The 14,530-nt window shown below is 36.6% G+C and overlaps 1 protein-coding gene across 36 annotated transcripts in view; it reads right to left on the bottom strand.

The window, feature by feature from the left end:
- The window catches only part of rims1b (regulating synaptic membrane exocytosis 1b), a 459,598-nt gene that overhangs the window by 300,943 nt on the left and 144,125 nt on the right, over positions 1-14,530 (bottom strand). The gene's annotated exons all lie outside the window — the stretch shown is intronic.

Here is a 14,530-nt window from a genome sequence, read left to right as displayed (position 1 = left end):
AAATGAGGACGAATAAGTTAGTTTCTTGAATACAAATCTTTATGTACTCTTATGACTTAAAAATGTGCATTTTACTACACAATTCACAAGTACTTATGTTGTTGGTTAGATTAAAACTAAAAATACTGTGATGGACATTTTTGAATTAGAAACACTTAATAATTAAAGCAATAATTAAATAATTAAAAAGGAAAACACATGATTTTTGTCAGGTAGGTAATGTTATCAAATAACTGACATCACAGTTCTAAAAAATTAATGAAAACATAAAAAGCTAGAAGTACACTTGATTTCTGAGAAGACAGCAGTGGCTTTTTTTTTACTGTTCAGAATATAGAAATTTTACATACAACACTGAGAACATAGCTCAAAAAAGCAAAGCAAGCCATAAACCATAAATAACTAACACAATAAACATACAGTGTTGGAAGCTTTCCATTTCCTTCAGTTTCTCTAAAAACAGCTTTGACAGGCAGTCAAAGGAAATATATTTTTGATTAAAGAAGCAACCAGGATAATACTGGATGAGTCGCAATGATCAAACATTTCCATTCTGCTTTACAACCTCTTTCTCAACAAATACAAAACAACATGGAATCTCTAATTCCATAATCTTCAACAAAACGATTGGCTTTAACAAAAACAAAAATAGTATATGACTGCATTATATTATCTAACATTTGACAAATAAGAAAAGGCTTGGAGACAATGAAATATCCTAAGCAGCCTATGGTGTATTAAAAATAGGATATTTTTTATTTAGGTGCTAGGAAAAAAAGTTATTTGCACAAACGAAAATCTTTCTTTCCAATCTCATCTTTGGCTAATGTTGGACTTGACTTTATGTGCTAAGAAATGTCTATAGTCCTAGACATCTCTTGGAGAACATTTTTCAGTCTTGTAGTATCACTGCCTTTTTGATACACAAAAATGTAAAATGATACAGGCAAAAATTTGATAAGGGACTGAATTTGGGTTTGCTAATGGTGATTGTAACAGCAATGATTTAGTAAGCATTCAATCACTATAAACAGTCTCAATCTATGCTCTAACATTAAATCATGACTACAATCTTATCAATTTAGCATTGAATAAACACCATGAATAACTAAGCTTCTTTAATACTGGACAGAAGATCAAGTAAATGTTTGGGAGCTCTGTACTTAAAATTTCTTCCACCAACAGTACTTTTTTTCTTTGAAATTTTAAAAAAGACATGTAATTAGGGACGTCAACATTATATACCTACTTTTGATGATTTGTTTGAAATTTACTACAAGCCATCATTGAACTATTACTCTGTTTAAAAACTTTGTTAATATTGTACCTGGTTTTAGCCTTACACCTTCCTGTTACAATGTTAAATTAACTGAATCATGTCATTCTCAGTCAGGGCATTGTTTCTATGAGTCTTGTTCTGCAGGTACGAAGATCCCCACACATCCCAAAAACACACAAATTAGGTCAACTAACAACACTAAATTCATACAATAAGTATATATGCATGAATGTTCCCTGTGATGGAGTAGTACCCAGTTCAGTATTTGCTTCTACCTATGTTGAAGAAAGAAACCTCAACTCCTCATTAACATGAACTGGATATGCTGGTTATCTGTCTGTGTAATCTAAAAAATCCAACTTTACCATTATTTCTTAATACCTCTTTATCAACCAGCCTGGAATTAGTCTGGTTACGTTTTATTTCATTTTTACCTGGCACAGTCCTTCTGATAATGAAACTAAAACTCAATACAGTATTTCAGATGAGGCCTCACATATTATAAATTGTAAACCAAACGTATGTGGATTTCTACCGAACATAACCTAAAATCCAAGTTGCCTTTTTAGTGGTCTAGGTACAATGTATGTAAGCAAAACGTGTTGACAGTGTTATCCTTCTATAGATAAAGATGAAAAAAACCTGCACACCATCTTTCAGATGTGACATCACAAATTGTGTTGTAAATCTTAAAATATAAATCATCCAGACTTGTGCTGCACATACCCTAGCATTACAGGGGCCCTTTTATTGTACTTATGTTTCCATGATATCCTAACTATAACAAATGTGATTTTTTTTTTTTTTTTTTTTTTTTTTTTTACAGCATAACCTGGTACTTTGTGTTAATAAACCTGATATGCAACCATCTGCACACTGCATGCTGAATTCTTCTTTCTGCCTCATAAGGCTTTTTGAAAGCTACAGCAGAAATTATCTTTCACTGTATTCCTATTAAGTTTTTGTTTCCTTTTCCAGAAAACAGGCCACCCTGGCCCACCAGTAAAAACTCTGCCTAAGAACTGAATCAGGCCAGAAATGGACTGGAGAAACTAAAAACATAAATGACTAAAACTGGCAGATCATGATGTAACCATTATGTTGGAGAATTTGAAAATTAAGCAGTGAACAGACCGTGAGCATGCCGACTTATGGCTCCATTTGGGACCTGTCATTTGGCCATATGTCGGTCACAATGTGTACAAGTCATTGCAATAAAGGCTCAGTGGGTCTGGTGTGAGTCATCAGTATGCATATTTTAACTGCCAGTACGGAGTAGCACCAACCAGTCTTCTAATCTTGGCAGCCACGTGCCTTGTCCGTTTAAGTGAATGTTATGTAGGCTGAAGAGTAATAAATAGCCATGTGGAGCACAGCTAAACTAAATAAACCTTAAAGGGCCCTCCAAGAGTCAGAAAACATGACATCCTGCAAAATAATTTCTATGTCCTTGATGAAAGAAAAAAGTGCAAATCACATGCACAGAGTGAAAACAAAAAGGTCATACTGGCTGTGTGAAGTGCTACTTGCAAAATATTTCATAAACATTACATTATCATTTTAAATTAATAAAATTACATCAAGAGGTTAGTTAAATCACTGCACAATTCAACTTAATATGAATCTTCTGAGGACCTGCTAAAAATGAATTGTTAGACTGAAATGGGAATACTTAAATGTATTTGCCAATTTATATTAATTTTGCTTTCTCACTATTATATCAATATTGATTCAATTATAATAGTTTAACCTTGAAGCCTCAGTTTCCTTCTAGCACATGGCCTTATCAAAGGTGTCCTTTACCAAAATTTGTATTAATCCCATAGAAACTCACTGCATTTTTGTAGAATCTGTAGATTCTAAAGCACAGCTATGAAAGAAACTATCATTTGATTCTGAGGAAATGTTGCTTTATGTAACTGATTCAGACTTATCACCTGGATATGATGGATGAGTTCCACAAGATCCCTGATTTTAAAATTTATTTCAGCAAAAAGTTTATTATTTCACATGAATAACCCTCAGCATAAGATTAACTTTAAACATTTCACATTTGTTGGCTTGGTTCAGTTTACCTACTAAGGGAATAAAATTACATGACAGATTAAAAATATTTGAAATTTCTCTATTAATACTCTCTTCATATATACTGTATCAAAACAAGACATTGTAGCTTGTCTAACATTCATCTGTCATGAGTTAGGACAATCAAAGGCATTGAAATGAATACGCTACCTACAGTATATGATATATCATTTCCTCTGTATTCCTTTTAATATAATAAATCATCCTTCAATATATTGGATGCAGTTGTAGCACTGAGTATTTAGAAAGGCAAAAGGCTCAGGCTACATAAACTGTCCTTTCTGAAACCTAAAGCATACATGAATATTCAGTTTTGCTCAATTTTCTCATTTTCTACTACTGCATTGTGAACAAGTATACTGTATTTTGAAACCTTTAAAAGAAAATTACCACACTAAACTTATATCTTCATGACTAGTCATTGAAAGAAAATCCTGCTTTTCTTCCATCCATCCATTTTCCAACCCGCTGAATCCGAACACAGGGTCACGGGGGTCTGCCGGAGCCAATCCCAGCCAACACAGGGCACAAGGCAGGAAACAATCCTGGGCAGGGTGCCAACCCACCGCAGGACACACACAAACACACCCACACACCAAGCACACACTAGGGCCAATTTAGAATCGCCAATCCACCTAACCTGCCTGCTTTTCTTTCTCCCTATATTTTACCTTGTTTACCAATACCCAAAAACTGCTGTGAAAAGCAAAAATCAGATGATTCAACAATCACCAAGAATCTAATAATAATGTTATCAATGTAACTTGAGTATCTAACCTTCCTTCCTTACTGCATACAGAGACTTTAATACAAGGTACTAATATTGATAAAAAGTACCTCCATATAAGTATTTTTATAAAAACACATACTAGATAATCTAAGACTGTACTGCAAACAGAACTTTACTGTTAAACTTTCAGAAAACAAATGCAAATCAGTCTGTGAAAGAATACATTCTTCCTTGACCTGCTCAAGAAGTGGATAATTCATCTAATACCTGTATACCTCTCCCAATTTAGAATGTCCAACAAATCTACCTATAATTATAGCTATGTAACACGGATATGAGCAACACCAGCTTCCATCAATTACATGGCCTGGTTATGCCATCAGTAACAACCTTTCCAGACAACAATTTTTACGTACTTATTGAGACCACTGGGTGCATCATTAATCCCCTTTCTTGAATGGCAACACTAGAAGGAGCAGCATTGCTCCACAGACTTCACCATGGTATTAGCTCACTTTCAAACTCTGTTTAGCTCTAGGGATGAAATGATGTACGGCATTGTTTAAAATTAGAGAAAATGAAATTGATAGCAATTTTATTTTTCAGAGTGGGAATTTGTGTGATTACCTTTTCAAAGCTATGACTGTTTTTTTAGCTACCTTTGGCAACACACACTTCATCGAAGCAGGACATGCCAGAAGTGTTGGCAGAGTCAGTCCAAAATAGCAAGCTGTAGTTTAAAAACGAAATTTAAGATTTATGCATGGTGTGGGGTAAAAAAAGACTACTCAAATTACTTTAATCCAAAATTGTATTTCTCAATCTATGAACAGAACAGATTACCCAAGAGATGCAAACGAGTGGCTGAACACAATGAGAGACAGAAAAGGGGTCAAAGCCAGAATAATCAGAAACTGAGCAAACAAGATACAAGGGCAAAAGGAAGAATCGAAAGTCAAGGGCAGAAAGGGAATTTAAAAACTGAAACAAATTTAATCTAGCACTTAGACTACTTGTTTAAAAACAATTTTAAAATGTTGAGTTGCTTATCCAAAAAAGACATACTAAAACACAGAAATCCTCCTGGTTTTTATACTGTCAGTAGTTTCCCGTGTTTTTATACCGTGACTAGTCTCCTGTGTCATGCAAACAAAAAACAGGGCAAATGAAAACAAATTTAAACTTTGCAAAAATATTTTAAAACTGATATAAATCTCCTCAAATAGATTCTTCACTCAAAATAAAAACAAAATAGCATAAAATGCATGTACAACTTTGCGCCATTACAACGTACAGTTAAGTCCATAAATATTTGGACAGAGACAACTTTTTTCTAATTTTGGTTCTGTACATTACCACAATGAATTTTAAATGAAACAACTCAGATGCAGTTGAAGTGCAGACTTTCAGCTTTAATTCAATGGGGTGAACAAAACGATTGCATAAAAATGTGAGGCAACTAAAGCATTTTTTTTAACACAATCCCTTCATTTCAGGGGCTCAAAAGTAATTGGACAATTAACTCAAAGGCTATTTCATGGGCAGGTGTGGGCAAGTCTGTCGTTATGTCATTATCAATTAAGCAGATAAAAGGCCTGTAGTTGATTTGAGGTGTGGTGTTTGCATGTGGAAGATTTTGCTGTGAACAGACAACATGTGGTCAAAGAAGCTCTCCATGCAGGTGAAAGAAGCCATCCTTAAGCTGCAAAAACAGAAAAAACCCATCTGAGAAATTGCTACAATATTATGAGTGGCAAAATCTACAGTTTGGTACATCCTGAGAAAGAAAGCAAGCACTGGTGAACTCAGCAACGCAAAAAGACCTGGACGTCCACGGAAGACAACAGTGGTGGATGATCGCAGAATCATTTCCATGGTGAAGAGAAACCCCTTCACAACAGCCAACAAAGTGAACAACACTCTCCAGGGGGTAGGCGTATCGATATCCAAGTCTACCATAAAGAGAAGACTGCATGAAAGTAAATACAGAGGGTGCACTGCAAGGTGCAAGCCACTCATAAGCCTCAAGAATAGAAAGGCTAGATTGGACTTTGCTAAAGAACATCTAAAAAAGCCAGCACAGTTCTGGAAAAACATTCTTTGGACAGATGAAACCAAGATCAACCTCTACCAGAATGATGGCAAGAAAAAAGTATGGAGAAGGCGTGGAAAAGCTCGTTATCCAAAGCATGCCACATCATCCATAAAACACAGTGGAGGCAGTGCGATGGCTTGGGCGTGCATGGCTGCCAGTGGCACTGGGACACTAGTGTTTATTGATGATGTGACACAGGACAGAAGCAGCCGAATGAATTCTGAGGTGTTCAGAGACATACTGTCTGCTAAAGCCAGCTAAATGCAGTCAAACTGATTGGGCGGTGTTTCATGATACAGACGGACAATGACCCAAAACATACAGCCAAAGCAACCCAGGAGTTTATTAAAGCAAAGAAGTGGAAAATTCTTGAATGGCCAAGTCAGTCACCTGATCTTAACCCAATTGAGCATGCATTTCACTTGTTGAAGACTAAACTTCAGACAGAAAGGCCCACAAACAAACAGCAACTGAAAGCTGCTGCAATAAAGGCCTGGCAGAGCATTAAAAAGGAGGAAACTCAGCATCTGGTGATGTCCATGAGTTCAAGACTTCATGCTGTCATTGCCAGCACAGGGTTTTCAACCAAGTATTAGAAATGAACATTTTATTTCCAGTTATTTAATTTGTCCAATTACTTTTGAGCCCCTGAAATTAGGGATTGTGTTTAAAAAATGCTTTAGTTGCCTTACATTTTTATGCAGTCGTTTTGTTCACCCCACTGAATTAAAGCTGAAAGTCTACACTTCAACTGCATCTGAGTTGTTTCATTTAAAATTCATTGTGGTAATGTACAGAACCAAAATTAGAAAAAAGTTGTCTCTGTCCAAATATTTATGGACCTAACTGTATATCTGTGTAATTATTTGTAATTCAGTATGATTGGGCATCCACAATACAATTAAGGAGTCAAAATGCATTTAAGTGTATTTATTATCTTAAAGCACATAAGGGAGTGAAGCCATGGGGAGAGCTAAAAAGCACCAAATAAAACACTTATGTTGGCCCTATTGACTCTCTGAACCCATCTTTATGTGCATTTCCCTATCTGCCTTGTGAAATGGCTTACTGACTTGCTAGACAGATACCCTCTTTGATCTCTCTGTCATTTCTTCCTTATGAATCATTGTCCAAAACTTGCTCAGTATCTCTATCTGAACAGGATCTGATAAGAAATACCCATTAAGCATACATGCTTAAGCACTGGTTTATCGTAAAATGGCCTGGGGCCTTATGTATAAAACATGCTAATGCTCAGAAATGTGCATAAGCCATTTCTTACTCAGAAGACAGGATTTGGAAGACACAAACTTGGTGTGGAAATTGGTTTAAAGTAATGGAAACTTTCAACCTTCTGATAAAGTCCTACGCAAACTTTTTGCTGTCAGAATTGTACTGACACCAGGCAGCAGGACAAAGAAGTGAACAAAAAATCTCTTTTCATCATTTATTTCAATGATGCCTCAATCACATTTTAGTATCCACCCATCCATCTTCTAGATGCAGTTGTTCTAAACTTGTAATGGAACAAGATCAAACAATTTCTGTGCCCTTGCCTCTGTACTGTATTTTTTAATTCAGCACACATCAGGATGTCTAAATCAGTTTAGAAGCCAGTCATCATCACAAAAAAGGACAAAAATACTAACAATGATATTTAAATTACGGAAAGCATTGTGTTTTTCAGTTTGTTTGTCTTCATATTTTAATTGTGGCAAAACAAACAAAACAAGCACATTCTTATTTTAAGTTAAATAATGTACCCATGGCGTAACATCCGAGTGTGACTTACCATAGTTAACTGATTTCGAAGTAGGAGCAAGTTCTGTTATTTATTTGACACATCAAAGAAATAGATATAACATTTTGTTTTTATATTTAACAGGGGTATGTGTGACATATAATGGAGATTTGTTTAGACTGCCAGGCCTTTGCTTGTAGAAGCAGGCACAAGCCGCCGCTACGCACACTAACATATAATCACTCAAGCTCATTACTGACAATCTGTTTTGCTGACAGCATCTTTCAGGTGTGTAAAAGAGGAAAATACTAAATACAACATATTCTTGTTGAAATAACCTCTCTCAAGCAGTGAAATAACCTTTAATTGAAGAGTTTTTCCCTATGGATTGGAGACGTGCAAGTGAAAGTTGCTTTGGGCAGGACAGACTGTAATATTTGTTGATCTATCCATCTTTTGAACATGTTCATCCAAGGCATGGGGCAGCTGGGGTCTCTCCGAGCAAGCAACAGACACAGGCAGGAACAGTCTCTGGACAGGGGACCAGCCCATCGCAGGGTGAACACACACACATACTGTACATTGAATGAAGACACTTTAGCATTGCCAGTTTACCTAACTTGCGGGTCTTTGGACTGTGGGAGAAAAACACAGTTTATAGAATACAAAGGTAGCTCAGGAAACAGCATTTATAATAACAATGATAAACTGCTTCTATGATAGATTTGTGTCCTTTCCAGGTCTGCTTTTTGCACTGCACCCAATGCTGGCAGGATTAAATACATTTGAGAATGTATGTACAATATGTATAATAATACATTTTATTTAAAAACACCTTTTTTGACACTCAAGGACACAGTGAAAATATATATTAAACACAAAAAGGCAGATGAGAAAAGGTCTCTGTGAATTTGGTCAACTGCTGTTAGAGGAGATTGTGCCATGGACACCAGTTTCTCTTTAATTTGCATATCTATCCATCCATCCATTTTCCAACCCGTTGAATCCGAACACAGGGTCACGGGGGTCTGCCGGAGCCAATCCCAGCCAACACAGGGCACAAGGCAGGAAACAATCCTGGGCAGGGTGCCAACCCACTGCAGGACACACACAAACACACCCACACACCAAGCACACACTAGGGCCAATTTAGAATCGCCAATCCACCTAACCAGCATGTCTTTGGACCGTGGGAGGAAACCGGAGCGCCCGGAGGAAACCCACGCAGACACGGGGAGAACATGCAAACTCCACGCAGGGAGGACCCGGGAATCGAACCCAGGTCCCCAGATCTCCCAACTGCGAGGCAGCAGCGCTACCCACTGCGCCACCGTGCCGCCCTTTGCATATCTATTGTTTTTAAAATCTTAAATCTTGCACATTTACTACTATTTTCTGAACCTACTTTATCAATAAGAGTGGCTGAAAGGATAGACTGTGGTTCCCTGTGTCACTCTAATTAATACATTTTGATTCCAGGTTGATTTTTGGTCACCTAAGGTGGATGGCACAGTCAAATTATATGAGAAGAGAAGTATGTAGATATAGCAATATGGGTTAATATATAGAACTACCATCAACAATTAAGTCACTTGCAAGCCATTAAGTTCAATAAGTAAGCACATTGTATTTCACCTTCTGAATCAAATAAATCTTAGGTTAAATATTTGATATACCTCATAATCAATAAGCCCTCTTTCCAGCACTCTTGTAATACATGACCAACACCTTAGCCCTACTCCTCTAAAATCAATTTTTGTCACTTGTTTGTTTAGTATTAATTTCTAGGTGATATAATTGTGATACTAAAAAATTATGTCAATGTCAAAGTATTCACATAATCAATGCCTAATAGCCAAGTTCAATGTAAATGACACCATCTAATCATTCACAGCTCAATGCTAATTTATTATAGTTCCCATAACAAGTCAAAGCATCACAAAACACTTTTTAACACAGGAAGGACTACCACAAGTTAGGGTAAGGTGTAATGGAAAGATGCTGTTTGTACATAGCATGGCAAACGCGCTATGCACACTAATAGAGAGTTATTACTCACATCAGAGAAGAAACCCTCGGTTACTAATAGGATAGTGTGTAATCATAAATACTCCCACTATGCTAATCAGATTAGACATATTTTAAAACATTGGCATATTTTAAGATTACACCCAAGTTTGTCTGATCCACCTCTCTTTGCCTTTTCTCATGGTCATAATCTTCATAATTACCTTGTGAATTATTTGCGTGAGGCGATCACTAGTCCTTCTACTACAACCTCCATGCATATTACTCCAGGACATTACCCCTGTTAAAATTGTAGTTGATGCGCAAATGTTTTAAAAGATAGTCTAATTACTACTCCACGGGGTGACATAAATCTTACACATAGATTGAATTGAAGTTCTAAAGATGTCATTTATCTATTGTTGTGACCCTGTCCTTTGCTATGCGTAGGTAAATCCCTACACTCTATTCGTTATCGAAGTGCGGAGCATAAAAGCAATATTAGCACAAAATCTATTAAACATCCCGCATGTAGACATTACTACAAATCACAAAGTCTTGGACCTTAAGTTTACTGTTCTTGAAATAGTTAAACCACACCCCCTTCGGGTTAATTTTGACAATCTGTTGCTTTGCAGGGAAGCACACTGGATTTTTAAATGAAAGACTTTACACCCCATTGGTCTTAACGAGTGACTGGGCGTGTTTTTTGTGATATACCTAAATACAGCCAAGACCAAGGAGCTCATCGTGGACTTCAGGAAGAAGGCAGACAACATCCAGCCACACATCATCAATGGGGACTGCGTGGAGAGGGTCTCAGACTTCCGCTTCTTGGGAGTCACCATTAGGGAGGACTTGACCTGGGGAAAACACACTGCTGAGGTAGTGAAGAAGGCCCAAAATAGACTCTACTTCCTGAGGGTTCTCAGGAAGAACAACATCCCTGAGAAACTGCTGGTGTCCTTTTACCGCTGCACAGTAGAGAGCATCCCGGCCTACTGTCTCTGTGCATGGCTCTCCAGCTGCACAGTAGCACAGAGGAAAGAGCTCCACTGGGTCATTAAGGTCTCCCAGCGGATAGTCGCCTGTTCTCTCCCCTCACTAGAAGAACTACATAGTTCCTGTTGTCTCAGGAACGTCAAGAAAATTCTTCAGGACCCATCACACCCAGGACATGCATTGTTTGAACGCCTGCCTTCAGGAAGATGTTTCAGATCCATTAATACTAAGACAAATAGACTGCGAAACAGTTTCTATCCTTCAGCCATCACCATGCTGAATGCTGCTAAGTGGTCAATCTGACCTAGTGCACCTTCATGTTTACAATACAATACACTCTCATGTTTACAATACAGCCCTAAGTCAACATTGGCTATGGGACAAGTGCAATATGACATATGTATGAATGGATAATTTTAGTTTTAACTTGAGTAAAGTAATTGTGTTTTTTTTTTTTTTTATTTTATTTTTGCATTGGAAAATTGCACCTAAATTTCGTTGTACAATGCCTCATTGCTACAATGACAATAAAGATTTTGATTGATTGATTGATTTGAGTGTTTACAGCCTCATGTTTTCATTTCCAATCAGACAGATACAGACGGAGTGTATAAGATGCACGAGTTCTCATTTCTTCCGTTGTGTAACGCATGCTGTCTTTCCAGTTCTATTCTTTTGATTTTTGTACTTTTGTTGTTTTTTTCTTTCAGCTAGTTACAAGCCCCTCAGTTGATTTTCCTTGATATTTACTTTATGTATTTGTGAAGTGAGCTTTGTTTGTTGTTAGATTTTTTTTTTTTTTTTTTTTTGTAGTGTTTTGATATTTATGATAATTTATGGTTATCTTTATCGTTCATACAGCTTTCGTTTTTGGGTTAATTAATTGATGGATGATTGGCGGTTCCTGCACCTATATCATAGGTATTTTGAATGGGTTGTTGGTGATGAATTGTCACATGGTATTAATTACTTATTTAGTGTTTCATTATATATATTTTAAATTTTTTAACTTCACTATTGGTTTGCTGTGCCCTGATGAAGAAGTTTTCCTCAAAACACATTGGCTAGATCTACACCTAGCATCATTGAATGGGCACTTAATCCAGTAATACTTCTTATGTTATGCCTACTTATGCTTCATGATATTATTTCTCATAATTACTGTAAACTATCTTGGGCTGTTAATTCTTTTTCTAGTTACCTCACACTATTACTTTTTTATTTTTGTTTTCTATTGTTTGCTGCATATTTATTGTATATTTTTTGGTTGTTTATAAAGTAGTTACAATATATGTACTTCATAATTTTTTGTATCATTCATTGACATGTACAGTATATAGCATTTATTTTTGAGTTTTGTTTTGCTGTGTATACATACTTTGTTGTATTACTTGTGGGATATTCAATTTGGGTCTATATTTTGAATGGGGTGCATTCTAGCTTTTTTTTTGTGTAATAGTGTTTGTTTTATGTGCATTACTCCATTCTGCCTTTATTTTATTTAATACATATTGAAAAGACATATATTTTTAAAAAATGTAAAATTTTATAATTTTTTCTGTTATACATTTAAAATACTTATATACATATACTCTTTTTGGGTTCTGCTTACTTATCATTTGGTTATTATCCCAGTAAGCAGATTGTTTATATTTGTCATATATTTGCAGTAGTGGTTGTTTCATAGGTCGGCACGGTGTCGTAGTAGGTAGCACTGCTGCCTCGCAGTTAGGAGACCCGGGTTTGCTTCCCAGGTCCTCCCTGTGTGGAGGTTTGCATGTTCTCCCCGTGTCTGCGTGGGTTTCCTCCGGGTGCTCCGGTTTCCTCCCACAGTCCAACGACATGCAGGTTAGGTGCATTGGCGATTCTAAATTGTGGGGGTGTGTGTGCACCCTGCCCGGGGTTTGTTTCCTGCCTTGCACTCTGTGTTGGCTGGGATTGGCTCCAGCAGACCCCCGTGACCCTGTAGTTAGGATATAGTGGGTTGGATGATGGATGGTTGTTTCATAGCAGTTATAACAACCACCATAATGTCTGACAGTTCAGTTATAAACAACTGAATTGGATAGGATGAGTTGAAAGCCTCAGTTTAAGTAAACAGTTTGGCAGTGAGGTTGCATGATTACAACTGAGATATACAACATGGTTACCCAATGTAGTATTAAATTTCAAAACCAGTTCTGCTAAACTTGGGTACATTGCACCTGAAACAAGATGATGCAATAAACATGATGGCCTCATATTGCTGGTATACTTTTTATTGTTATTATGGTCATCTGGATATAAGGTACTTGTACATGACTTTCTCATCTCTGAAAGGGATCCAACCTATTCAAGACAGCAACACCTGAAAGGGATCCAACCTATTCAAGACAGCAACACCCCATGGTTGCCAAATTTCTTTGTATGCTACTTTATAGTCTTTATATGGTACCAGCTGGGTAGAAGGAGAGAACACTTAGCTCGCGGATTCAAGGTATCCAAGGTAGTACCCTACTCTAGCAGCTATGGATTCAGCTCGTCTATCAAGATTTTCATGCAGTAAGTTGGCAACATCACAATGGACAACCTTGAAAAGAATCACTTGGTGGAAGATAAAGTCATCTGCAAAAAGATCAAGTCAGTACATTATAAGGCTTATGAGGTAAATGCCAAGAAGAGAGTGAGCCCCAGGATACTACCTAGAGGAACACCAGTATTCACAGGACGAGCTGTCGACTCCCACACAGTTATGACAACAAACTCTCAGTGATTGATGAGGAAGCTACCCAGCCAGCTATAGAGGCATCCTTTGATCTTACTTGCCCTGAACATAGACAGCAGGACAAAATGCCACACAAGGTCTGATGCACATGAGATATCCAACCTGAGCTTTCATTCCCACATCTTTTGTTCAGCATTGAGTGATTGATGTTATTTAGTGAAGTAATACTAATTGATACTAATTAATACAATAGCATTGAAGTAAAAATAAATTAAAACCATGATAATACTAAAAATATATATATTTTTAATATTAGAATAAAAAGTTTTTTTTCTTTTTTCCTGTGTCAGGAAATCATTCCATAATCTCATGTCTAATTAACTGGAAGGCTCCACTCCTGGGACTCAAATACAGAAGGAAAGAAGGATAAATAACTAAGTAATGGAAAATAATTAATAATAAATGGAAAACCATTTAAAAAAAAAAAACAACAAAAACTAAGAACAAATTAGAAAAAAATTTTACCAGAGGCAAAAAAATACAACGTTTAAAAACTGACAAATTTGAAGACAGGGATAAGATTCTATTAAAAACCTGACACAAGTGTCACATAGAAAGTGTTGGAGAGCGTTATTGAGAATGACAAAAAAAAACAAAAAATATTGAAAGAAAATGTGAGGAAATGGAAATGTCTCAGAATAAAGATGTCCTCTAATAATGGGGGCTGGGCAGGAAAGTAACGTTGTATCACTCTTTATAGTCTATGATCTGAAAATGGCTAAAAATGGTTTTGGTTTATCTTGCATACCATTTACCAAACTGCATATATTAAATGATTTTTTGCCATAGACCTACTGTACATAAGAAGTGTATACCTATCCTAATTA

The sequence above is a fragment of the Erpetoichthys calabaricus genome, chromosome 15 (assembly GCF_900747795.2).
Source record: "Erpetoichthys calabaricus chromosome 15, fErpCal1.3, whole genome shotgun sequence".
Classification (NCBI taxonomy): Eukaryota; Metazoa; Chordata; class Cladistia; order Polypteriformes; family Polypteridae; genus Erpetoichthys; species Erpetoichthys calabaricus.
Note: the sequence above shows the minus strand (reverse complement) of the source record. Positions and strands in the feature narration are given on the sequence as shown.